Raw genomic sequence first — 9118 nt, 5'->3', positions numbered from 1 at the left:
TGAATGTTAATGGCATGGTTAGTATGTTGTTTGAAGGAATGTTGTGATGACATTGATGCAGAATCATAACCCCCATGTAAGAGACAACTTGAGTGGTTAAATTACTATCATGTGGCTGGGCGCGGTGGCTCACGCCTGTAATCCCAGCACTTTGGGAGGCCGAGGCGGGTGGATCACTAGGTCAAGAGATCGAGACCATCGTGGTCAACACGGTGAAACCCCGTCTCTACTAAAACTACAAAAAATTAGCTGGGCATGGTGGCGCGTGCCTGTAATCCCAGCTACTCAGGAGGCTGAGGCAGGAGAATTGCCTGAACCCAGGAGGCGGAGGTTGCGGTGAGCCAAGATCGCGCCATTGCACTCTAGCCTGGGTAACATGAGTGAAACTCCATCTCAAAAAAAAAAAAATTACTATCATGCAAAGTGACTAGATGGTTCAGCTGCTTACACCTTTAGAAGTTATGTAGGACAAGGCAGCTGATCTTATGGTATATCCACCGTCCCGCAACCCCTTCTTGTAAGACTGTCGACTATGAAAACAGGATGAAAAAATATAGGAAAGAAGCAGAGAGAAATGAACCTTGGAAATCTCTGCTAACCATTGCTGTTGGCAATCTCTGGGCAATCTGTGGGAAGTCAGCAGCCTATTTGTTAAGGTGCTGATTGAAACTTTGGGACATCAGTTCTTTCCTTTAATACAAAACTAATTTTGAGCCAAGTCATTTAAGACCTTTTGAAAACTGACTCTAAAATAGCATGTGTTATCCTGCGGAAAAAATAAACCATGATTTAGTAAACTACATGATCCATGGAGTAAGGACTGCTTTATATGGTGTTCTTAGAGAAAGGGCAGGCACAGATGATAAAATGTAGCCAGGAAAAAGTCCTCGGCACATCTATGTGATTTCCAGCTTGAAATGAACTTCTTGAGGTTCGCAGCCCAGCAAGTTTTTGCTGCCCACCTGCTCTGGAAAATGGGTGGAAGGATTCCCACCCAGCTTGGAAAGCAGAAAGTCCACTTACCTGATGATGCTCTGGAGGAAATTAAGGAATGTTGGTGTCATTTCATAGTGACCCCAGAATTGAGTATTGCTCCCTCAGGTTCATTTTGCCATAGGCTGGTCAATATTTCACTTCAGTGATGAACAGTGCTGGCCTAAGATTTTACTTCAATTTCATTGATAATAAATCTGATGGTGAACATGATAATGATGACAAGAAATATAGTAAATAACAAGAATTTGGTCAGGTGATGATTGGCAGTTGACTCCCATCCTCTGCTCAGGCCCTGTTCTTTCTTCATTAATCTTGCAATAACGTGACCCTGAGTTTTAAAAGAATAAATATTTTGAACTTCACATATTATGTGTTAGGTTTTTATCATATATCAACAATGACTATGATGATGTCCCCCTTTCCTGAGTGTTCACTCTGCACATTGTGCTGAGGGCTTATGCATGTTATCTCAGTCTTCACAACCATCCTGATGAAAGTCCTCTAATGTCTTTGACTTGTACTTAAAATCCAAACTCTGTAACATGTCCTCTAAGGCATGCATGATCTAGCCCCTGCCTACTTCGTGTCCTGTTGCTTTCCCACTTGCTCTGCCCCAGCCACACTACCTTCCTTTTGTTCTTGTAACATGCCACACTCATTCTCTGTTGGACTTTTTCACTGTCTTTTCCTTCTGCCTGGACCTCTCTTCTCCCAAACCCTAGTGTGGATGATGCCTCCTTGTCATTCAGGTCCCTGATGACATCTCATCTCCCCGGAGAGGGTTTCCTTGACAACTCTGTTCGAGGAACTTCCTCAATATTCCTTTCATATTACCCTGTTTTATTTTTATCCTAAAAGCTAATACTCCCTAAACATTTTCACATTAATTAATTTTTAAAACTCTATCTCTGCCAATTTAGATATAATCTTTCTAAGAATTTGGACCAAGTATGTCCTTTATTATTATGTTCCTGGTTCTCAGAACAGTGCTTGGCACATGGTAAGTATTCAATAAATGAGTAAACCCCAGTTTTTGTATGAAGAAGCTAAAGCACAGAGAGGTTAAGTATGTCTTAGGTCATACATCTCCTGAGTGGTTTATGCAAGATTTAACTGTAAAGTTTAAATCTAATGCTCATTTTTTTTAAATGATCATGCTATACAACACTGAGATTTCTGTACATCACACCTGCCATCACATAAAGATTATAGCTGAAAACTAAACTTAACTTCCCAAAGAGGAAATTCTGATTGTATTTTAATCTACTCACTAAGTTAAGTGAGTAAGAGCTTCTTCATTGAACCACTGTGCATTAGATAGGGACCATATTTCTCAAAAGCTCTGAATTTTATGTCTGTGCACTCAAGAGAGAGGAGGGCTGCAAAAACATTTCACTTGTGTTCTCATAACTCTGATCAAGATAGATGCTTTTTTTTTTCCAGCATTTTAACTATGAGAAGTGAAGCTTTAATAGGCACACAATTTAGGCTGTTGTAAATATTCTGGATTAAAAAGTTTAAATGTAAGCATAAGAAAAAGCAAATAATAAATGCTATCACTTTTTGTTGTATTTTCCTGAAAGTGTTTATCTTAAAATATATAATCTTTATTTGACACAAACACAAGTTTACAGCTTGTATTACTACATTTTTGTACTGTTTTGAATTATGTGTAAGCAATAAATACAATTTCTGGGTTATTCCAAATTCCCTTTCATAAGCTCTCCTTATTTCACACACTGCAAAGTTTAATTTAGCCATGCTAGTCTTGTTTAATAGGTTAAAAGGAATTAAACTGGTCTTAAATTATGCTGTGAATAGTAAAAATGCTAATAGGAAATATGTCCCATAACCCTAGTGCTGTATTTCTTAAGGCTATTGAAGTCCGATTATCATTATAGGCAGTCTTAACCTACAGATGACTAATCTATGAAATGAGTGTTGGTGACACAGGAAAGTGTGTGTGTGTGTGTGTGTGTGTGTGTGTGTCGGTGGGTTGGTGGGTGTGTTGAAGAAAGCAGAGAGAGTTCACCTTTTGGGGTGTTGCTTTCTCTGATCCCATGATGATACGAATTTTTCTTTGTTCTCCAGTTCAGAAATCCTGGGGTGTAACTGAACCAGTAAGTTAGCTTCCTTGCTTTGCACAAAATAATGCTAACAAGATACTGGTGCAGGGGGGTGTCTGGCATGGATCTCCCACAGGTAATCCTCATCTCTAAATCAAGAAGCTGGTGGAAGAATGCTCATATCACCTGGAGAAAGAAGAATAATCTCCTGAGAGCCCAAGGTGGGCCTTACATTTGTCCTTTTCCATAAAAATGCTGTTATATCTTACTGTTTGATAAAGTAAAAATAATGCTGTTATTATTATCCGTCTCAGATACATTATAGGTTTATATGTATTTGTGCCCTTGTGAACTGGCCCAGGAAAAATGAGAAAAAGATTTCTCATTCCAAACAACAAAAATATAAACTGACTTTGGGACGGTAACCCTTTCCTAAGTTAGGGGCTGCTTATAATCACATATTTGACACCACTAAGTTTGTGGCTGGTGATGTTTATGGCTTTGTTGTTTCTTTACTTTGTCTACCAGATTGGATTTAGAAACGTGAATGAAGCGTTAACCTCATAAAGACACTAGGCTGAGTTTGGCCTTTTGCCTTCCTTCTTTGTATAGGATTTCCAAAATAGGAGCATTTAAGCTGTTCAAAGAGTGAAAGCAGGAAAAAAGGAATAAAGGAAGGAAGGAAAGAAGGAAGGAAGGAGGGAGGAAGGGAGGGAGGGAGGGAAGAAGAAAGGAGGAAAGGATGAGAATGAGAGAGGAAGGGAAAAAAGAAGAAAGGGAGGGAGTAAGGAGAATAAAAGAGAAGAAAGAAAGGCAGGAAGGAGGGAAAGCAGGCAAGAGGGAAGGAAAAAAGAGAGAGTTAAGATAACCTAAGAATAATTTTCATACTATCCAACCCATTTCCTTGCCTTTATTTTCGTCATTATTGAATCAATGATGATAGCAGTAGATGCAGTAATATGAGTGTAACTCATCCATTCATTTATTCATTCTGCATTTTTTTTTAACAGAACTTCACTGTTCAATATTTCTATATTACCAAGTAGCCTGCAGAGGGTGCACTTTCCTTATTTTTGTGTCTTTACACCACTTATGACCAAAGAGGACACAATGTTTTATAAGATTAAAAGAGATTATCCAATGAAAGAGGTGAGGAAGGCACAACTTCTCTTTTCTTTCTTCTACCAAATGTTACAAAATGAAATATGTAAAAGACATAGGGAATGCAATCTCTACTAGTTTCTTTGTTAACAGGAAAATCAATTTGGGTGACTTTCTTTGCATGGAGCTAGGATCATCAAGCCTGTGGCCTTCCTCATGAACTCTTTCTTTTATTTTTAACTTTCTGCATCCCTGGGACTTCCTTTCTTTTCTTGCTCTTTGTGTATGTGTGTTCTTATTTTTCCTCTTTATACTGTATTGTTCAGCAGAAACATACTGCAAGCCATATATGTAATTTAAAATTGCTTAATAATCACATTAAAAAACTAAAAAACAGGTAAAATTTATTTTTGAATATTTTATTTACTCCAATGTATCCAATTTTATCATTTCAACATATACTTAATGTAAACATATTATTGAATATTTTACTCTTTTTGGTACCAAATCTTTGAAATCTGCTGTGAGTTTTGTACTTACAGCACATCTCAACTTGAACTGGCCACATTTTAAGGTGTGAATAGCTACATGGCACCAGCGGCTACTGTATTGGACAACACATCTGTATACCTTCCTCTTCCATTCACAATTTTCCCATCTCTAACCAAACTAGCAGAAAAAAGTGCATTACAAAATGGTGCCATGTACTCAGGAAATCTTTATGACTAATTATCCATCCACCAATTGAATCATGCAGGAAACACGAGAAATGGCCTGTGTTCCTTCTAAGAGGCTATTTACCAGTTTTGAGATTTTAAAAAATAGAGTGTTTTTAGCCAGTTGATTTTTAAGCCACTCTAGCTCCCTCTATCACAAAATGAGGTATAGATTTTAATAAAAATCCTTCCATTTTCTTTTCCTGAGTGTACATTTTCTTTTCTCCCTTTCCCTTTCCCTTTCCTTCTTTGTCTCACTCTGTCACCAGGCTGGAGTGCAGTGGCGTGATCTCAGCTCACTGCAAATTCCCACTCCCTGGTTCAAGCGATTCTCCTGCCTCAGCGTCCCAAATAGCTGGGATTACAGGCATGCACCACCAAGCCGAGCTAATTTTTATATTTTTAGTAGAGACAGGGTTACACCATGTTGGCCAGGATAGTCTCGATCTCTTGAACTCATGATCCACCCGCCTTGGCCTTCTAAAATGCTGGGATTACAGGTGCAAGCCGTTGCGCCCAGCCCTTTTAAAAATTTTTTCAAGACAGCCCTTGCGCTGTCACCCAGACTGGAGTGCAGCGGTGCAATCATGGCTCACTGCAGCCTTGACCTCCTGGGCCCAGGCAATTGTCCCACCTCAGTCTCTTAAGTGGCTGGGATTACAAACACGTACCACCATGTCCAGCTAAGTTTTTTTTTCTTTTTTCATAGAGATGGAGTCTCGCTATTTTGCCCACGTTGATCTCGAATACCTGGCCTCAAGCAACCCTCCTGCCTTGGCTTCCTGAAGAGCTTGGATTACAGGTATGAGCCACTGCACTCGGCCTGTCCATTTTCAAATACCTAATAGTAACTCCCATCTATTGAAAGCTTCCTGTGTACCAGGGGCTATGTATTAATTGTTTATACATATAATTCCATTTAATATTCACAAAGGTCCTTTTCAGTTGGCTACTGTTATCATCACCTCTGTTTTAAAGATGAAGAAACTGAGCATGGGGAGGGCTAGAGAAACTGTCAAACATGACCCAGCTAGAATACTGCAGAGCTGGGATTGTGAGCTGGGCCTAAATGACTCCAAATCCTGCCTTCTATAACTTTATGTATGGTGTCTCCCAGGTGGGGAGTATATAAAATGCAAATTTAGGATGTTGCTAAAGCGTAGAATTCTAGAAGTGGCAGAAATCCTGGAGTTCTTATAATCAACTCTCTTTGTTTTTATAAGAAAAACCTGAGGCAGAAGGAGGCTGAGTAGTTTCTCTATTGAACATCCAGGACCAGAACCCAGGATTCTTAGTACAAGCTCAGTGCTCTTTCCCTTGATGAGAAATGTTTCCAGATTTAAACTCCAGTTTTTAGGACCATTAACAACCCTCTCTAAAGAGGAAGCAAGAGGTTTCAAGTTCTTCTCGGGGAAAAAAAGAGCTGACATCAAAAGGTCTGTGTGGGGTCATTCGTCTCATCATGACTTTGATTTGGCCTTCATCTTTATTTAGCATTTCAGTTTTATGCTCTGCAACAAGTTTGGCCATGTTGGAGGACCATCCAAAGGTCACCAAGTTGGCTACTGGTGACTGGATGCTCACTCTGAAGCCAAAGCCTATTACTGTGCCCTGGAAATCCCCAGCTCACCTCTGAGTGAGTATTCGGTCCACTTTTGGGAAGTCTCAGGCACTGCACCATGGAAGCCTAAGGTTAGTTAGGCAGCACCTCATTCTGCAGGGATCTGGGTCACAACAGAACAATGGCTCTACAGTGTGCTGGGTGCTTTCCCTCTATCTCCTTTAGCTAATGTCCAAGGATTCTCATTTCACTTTCTCACCAGGCAGAGGCTGAAGTTTACAGGAGAAAGACTATTCCTGAATTTTTTTAATTGTGCTGTTTTTTACTCCTCTTATTTGATTACAAATCTCCCCAACATCTCTGACTCAGGCTCACTATGACTTTGACTTTTTTTTTTTTTTTGGAGATGGAGTCTCGCTCTGTCACCCAGGTTGGAGTGCTGTGGCACGATCTCAGCTCACTGCAACCTCCACCTCCTGGGTTCAAGTGATTCTCCTGCCTCAGCCTCCTGAATAGCTGGGATTACAGGCATGCACCACCATACCCAGCTAATTTTTGTATTTTTAGTAGAGATGGGGTTTCACCACGTTGGCCAGGCTGGTCTCAAACTCTTGACTTCAAGTGGTCCGCCCACCTTGTCCTCCCAAAGTGCTGGGATTACAGGTGTGAGACCCTATGCCTGGCTGACTATCATAAGACTTCTATTTACAAATAATAGCTCATATAATCATTTGTGTGAATATCTAAAGATAGGCTTTCCTGATTTTGGATGCACAATCCATTTTTTCATATTGAATAATCTGTTAAAGTAACCCTACAACTATTATTTCTCAGCTAATACTGAATTTTTTCCAACAGCCATAATATTGTTAAAGGTTAGAAATAACCCCTCATTTAATAAGATAATTCTCTTTATTTATGAAACAGAAAGACCTAGCTTTAAGTTCCATCTCTGCCATTTAGCAGGCAGTGACCTTGGTCATACTGAGTAATTTGTATGAATCTCCGTTTCCTTACCAACAAGATGAGAATGATGATAATTAACTTCCTTCTAGGATTACTATGGGGAATAAATGACCTATATGTGAAAGTGCTTTGTAAACTATTTAATGGTTAGTTTATGTCACATTGTCATGTATCTGTGAATACTTAAGTGCATATATGTTATCATTTTTGTATGTTTATATGTTATGCTTTAGGCTTGGACCAATCTAGGCCATTGTTATTACTTTGGGACAGTGGTTCTTAACTGGGGGCAAGTTTGTCCCCCAGGGAATATTTGTCAATGGCTGGAGATATTTTAAAGTGTCACAACCAGGGATATGGTACTAGAATCTAGTAACTAGAGGCCAGAGGCTTGTCTGACATCCCACAATCCACAGAACAGCTCCCTTCAACAACAGTTATCTGGCCCCAAATGTCCATAGTGCTGTATTTGAGAAAACTGCTGCAGAGTAGGAGGTTCTCAAATGTTAGCATGTGTCAGAATCACCCACGGGACATTGAAATACAGATGGCTGGATTCCATCCCCACATTTTCTGATTCAGAAAGTCTAGAGTGAGGCCCAAGATTTTGAATTTTTAGGAAGTTCCCAGGTGATGCTAATGCTGCTGGTCCAGATGTTGCTCTTTGAGAACCATTTCTGGAGAGAAATCCTTCAATATGCATTGATTGCTTTGATAGACTACTTGCTTAGCCAACTGAGCAAAGTAGTATCTTCTTAAATGGTGCATATTTGTATCAACTAGTTGAGAAGTTTGACTCTAGGCCAAAATCTTTTGTGTGATCTATGTGTGATTTGAGATAATGACAAGGCTTTGCCTGGCAAGCTCCCTGGAAGGAAGAAGCTGCCCTTCCCACACCAGACTCGGTACACAGCCAGTGCGGTACAGTTTCCTCTAGGGAGTTGCATCCAAGGATTCAGGTGAAGATACCTCTTTCTTCTCACACCTGTAATCCCGGCACTTTGGGAGGCTGAGACAGGAGCACTGCTTGAGCCCAGGAGTTCAAGACCAGGCTGGGCAACATGGGAAAACCCCATCTCTACCAAAAATAGAAAAAAATTAGCTGGGCATAGTGGCACTTGCCTGTAGTCTCAGCTACTTGGGAGGCTGACGTGGGAGGATCGTTTCAGCCTGGGAGGCGGAGGTTGCAGTGAGCTGCGATTATGCCACTGCACTCCAGCCTGGGTGATAGAGCCACATCCTGCCTCAAAAATGAAATGGAAGGAAAGGGGAGGGTAAGGGAGTGGAGGGGAACAGATGGGAAAGTTAGGTTCATTCATTAAGTAAAAAGGGATTCTGTTTCACCACCCACCCCCACACCCCTGCACCTGTTCGTGCACATATGCATGGCTGTGTGACTAGCCCAGACGTCTCTATTCAGAGGCTGTCTGTTGGGTGCCTTGACTGAGGCACTTTCTTCCACTTTGACTCCATACCTTTCTACTCCTAGCCCCTCCCTCTTTCCCAGCCTGTGGGCCTGTAAAAAGGAAGGAGCCTTTTGTGTGGGGCAGGGTCTCATTTTTCTTGTCTGTGCTCCACATCATCTGATCCTCACCTAGAGCTGTTCCATGGGGATAAGGGGAATGTGGGGAGCTGGAGCCGCCCTGTTTTGCCTCTTGCTCGCACTGTTGTAGTAGTGAATAATGGTCTGATTGTTACTTTCAGTTTGGCAC

The 9118-nt window shown here is 40.8% G+C and overlaps 1 pseudogene; it reads left to right on the top strand.

Annotated features, from left to right (window-relative positions):
- Window positions 1-431: 431 nt before the first annotated feature.
- On the top strand, window positions 432-6785 carry LOC116550907 (annotated as a pseudogene).
- The last annotated feature ends 2333 nt before the right edge of the window (window positions 6786-9118 follow it).

This window comes from Sapajus apella, unplaced genomic scaffold, assembly GCF_009761245.1.
Source record: "Sapajus apella isolate SASKATOON/1434 unplaced genomic scaffold, GSC_monkey_1.0 scaffold8, whole genome shotgun sequence".
Taxonomy (NCBI): Eukaryota; Metazoa; Chordata; class Mammalia; order Primates; family Cebidae; genus Sapajus; species Sapajus apella.
This window is presented reverse-complemented; position numbering and strand designations above follow the sequence as displayed.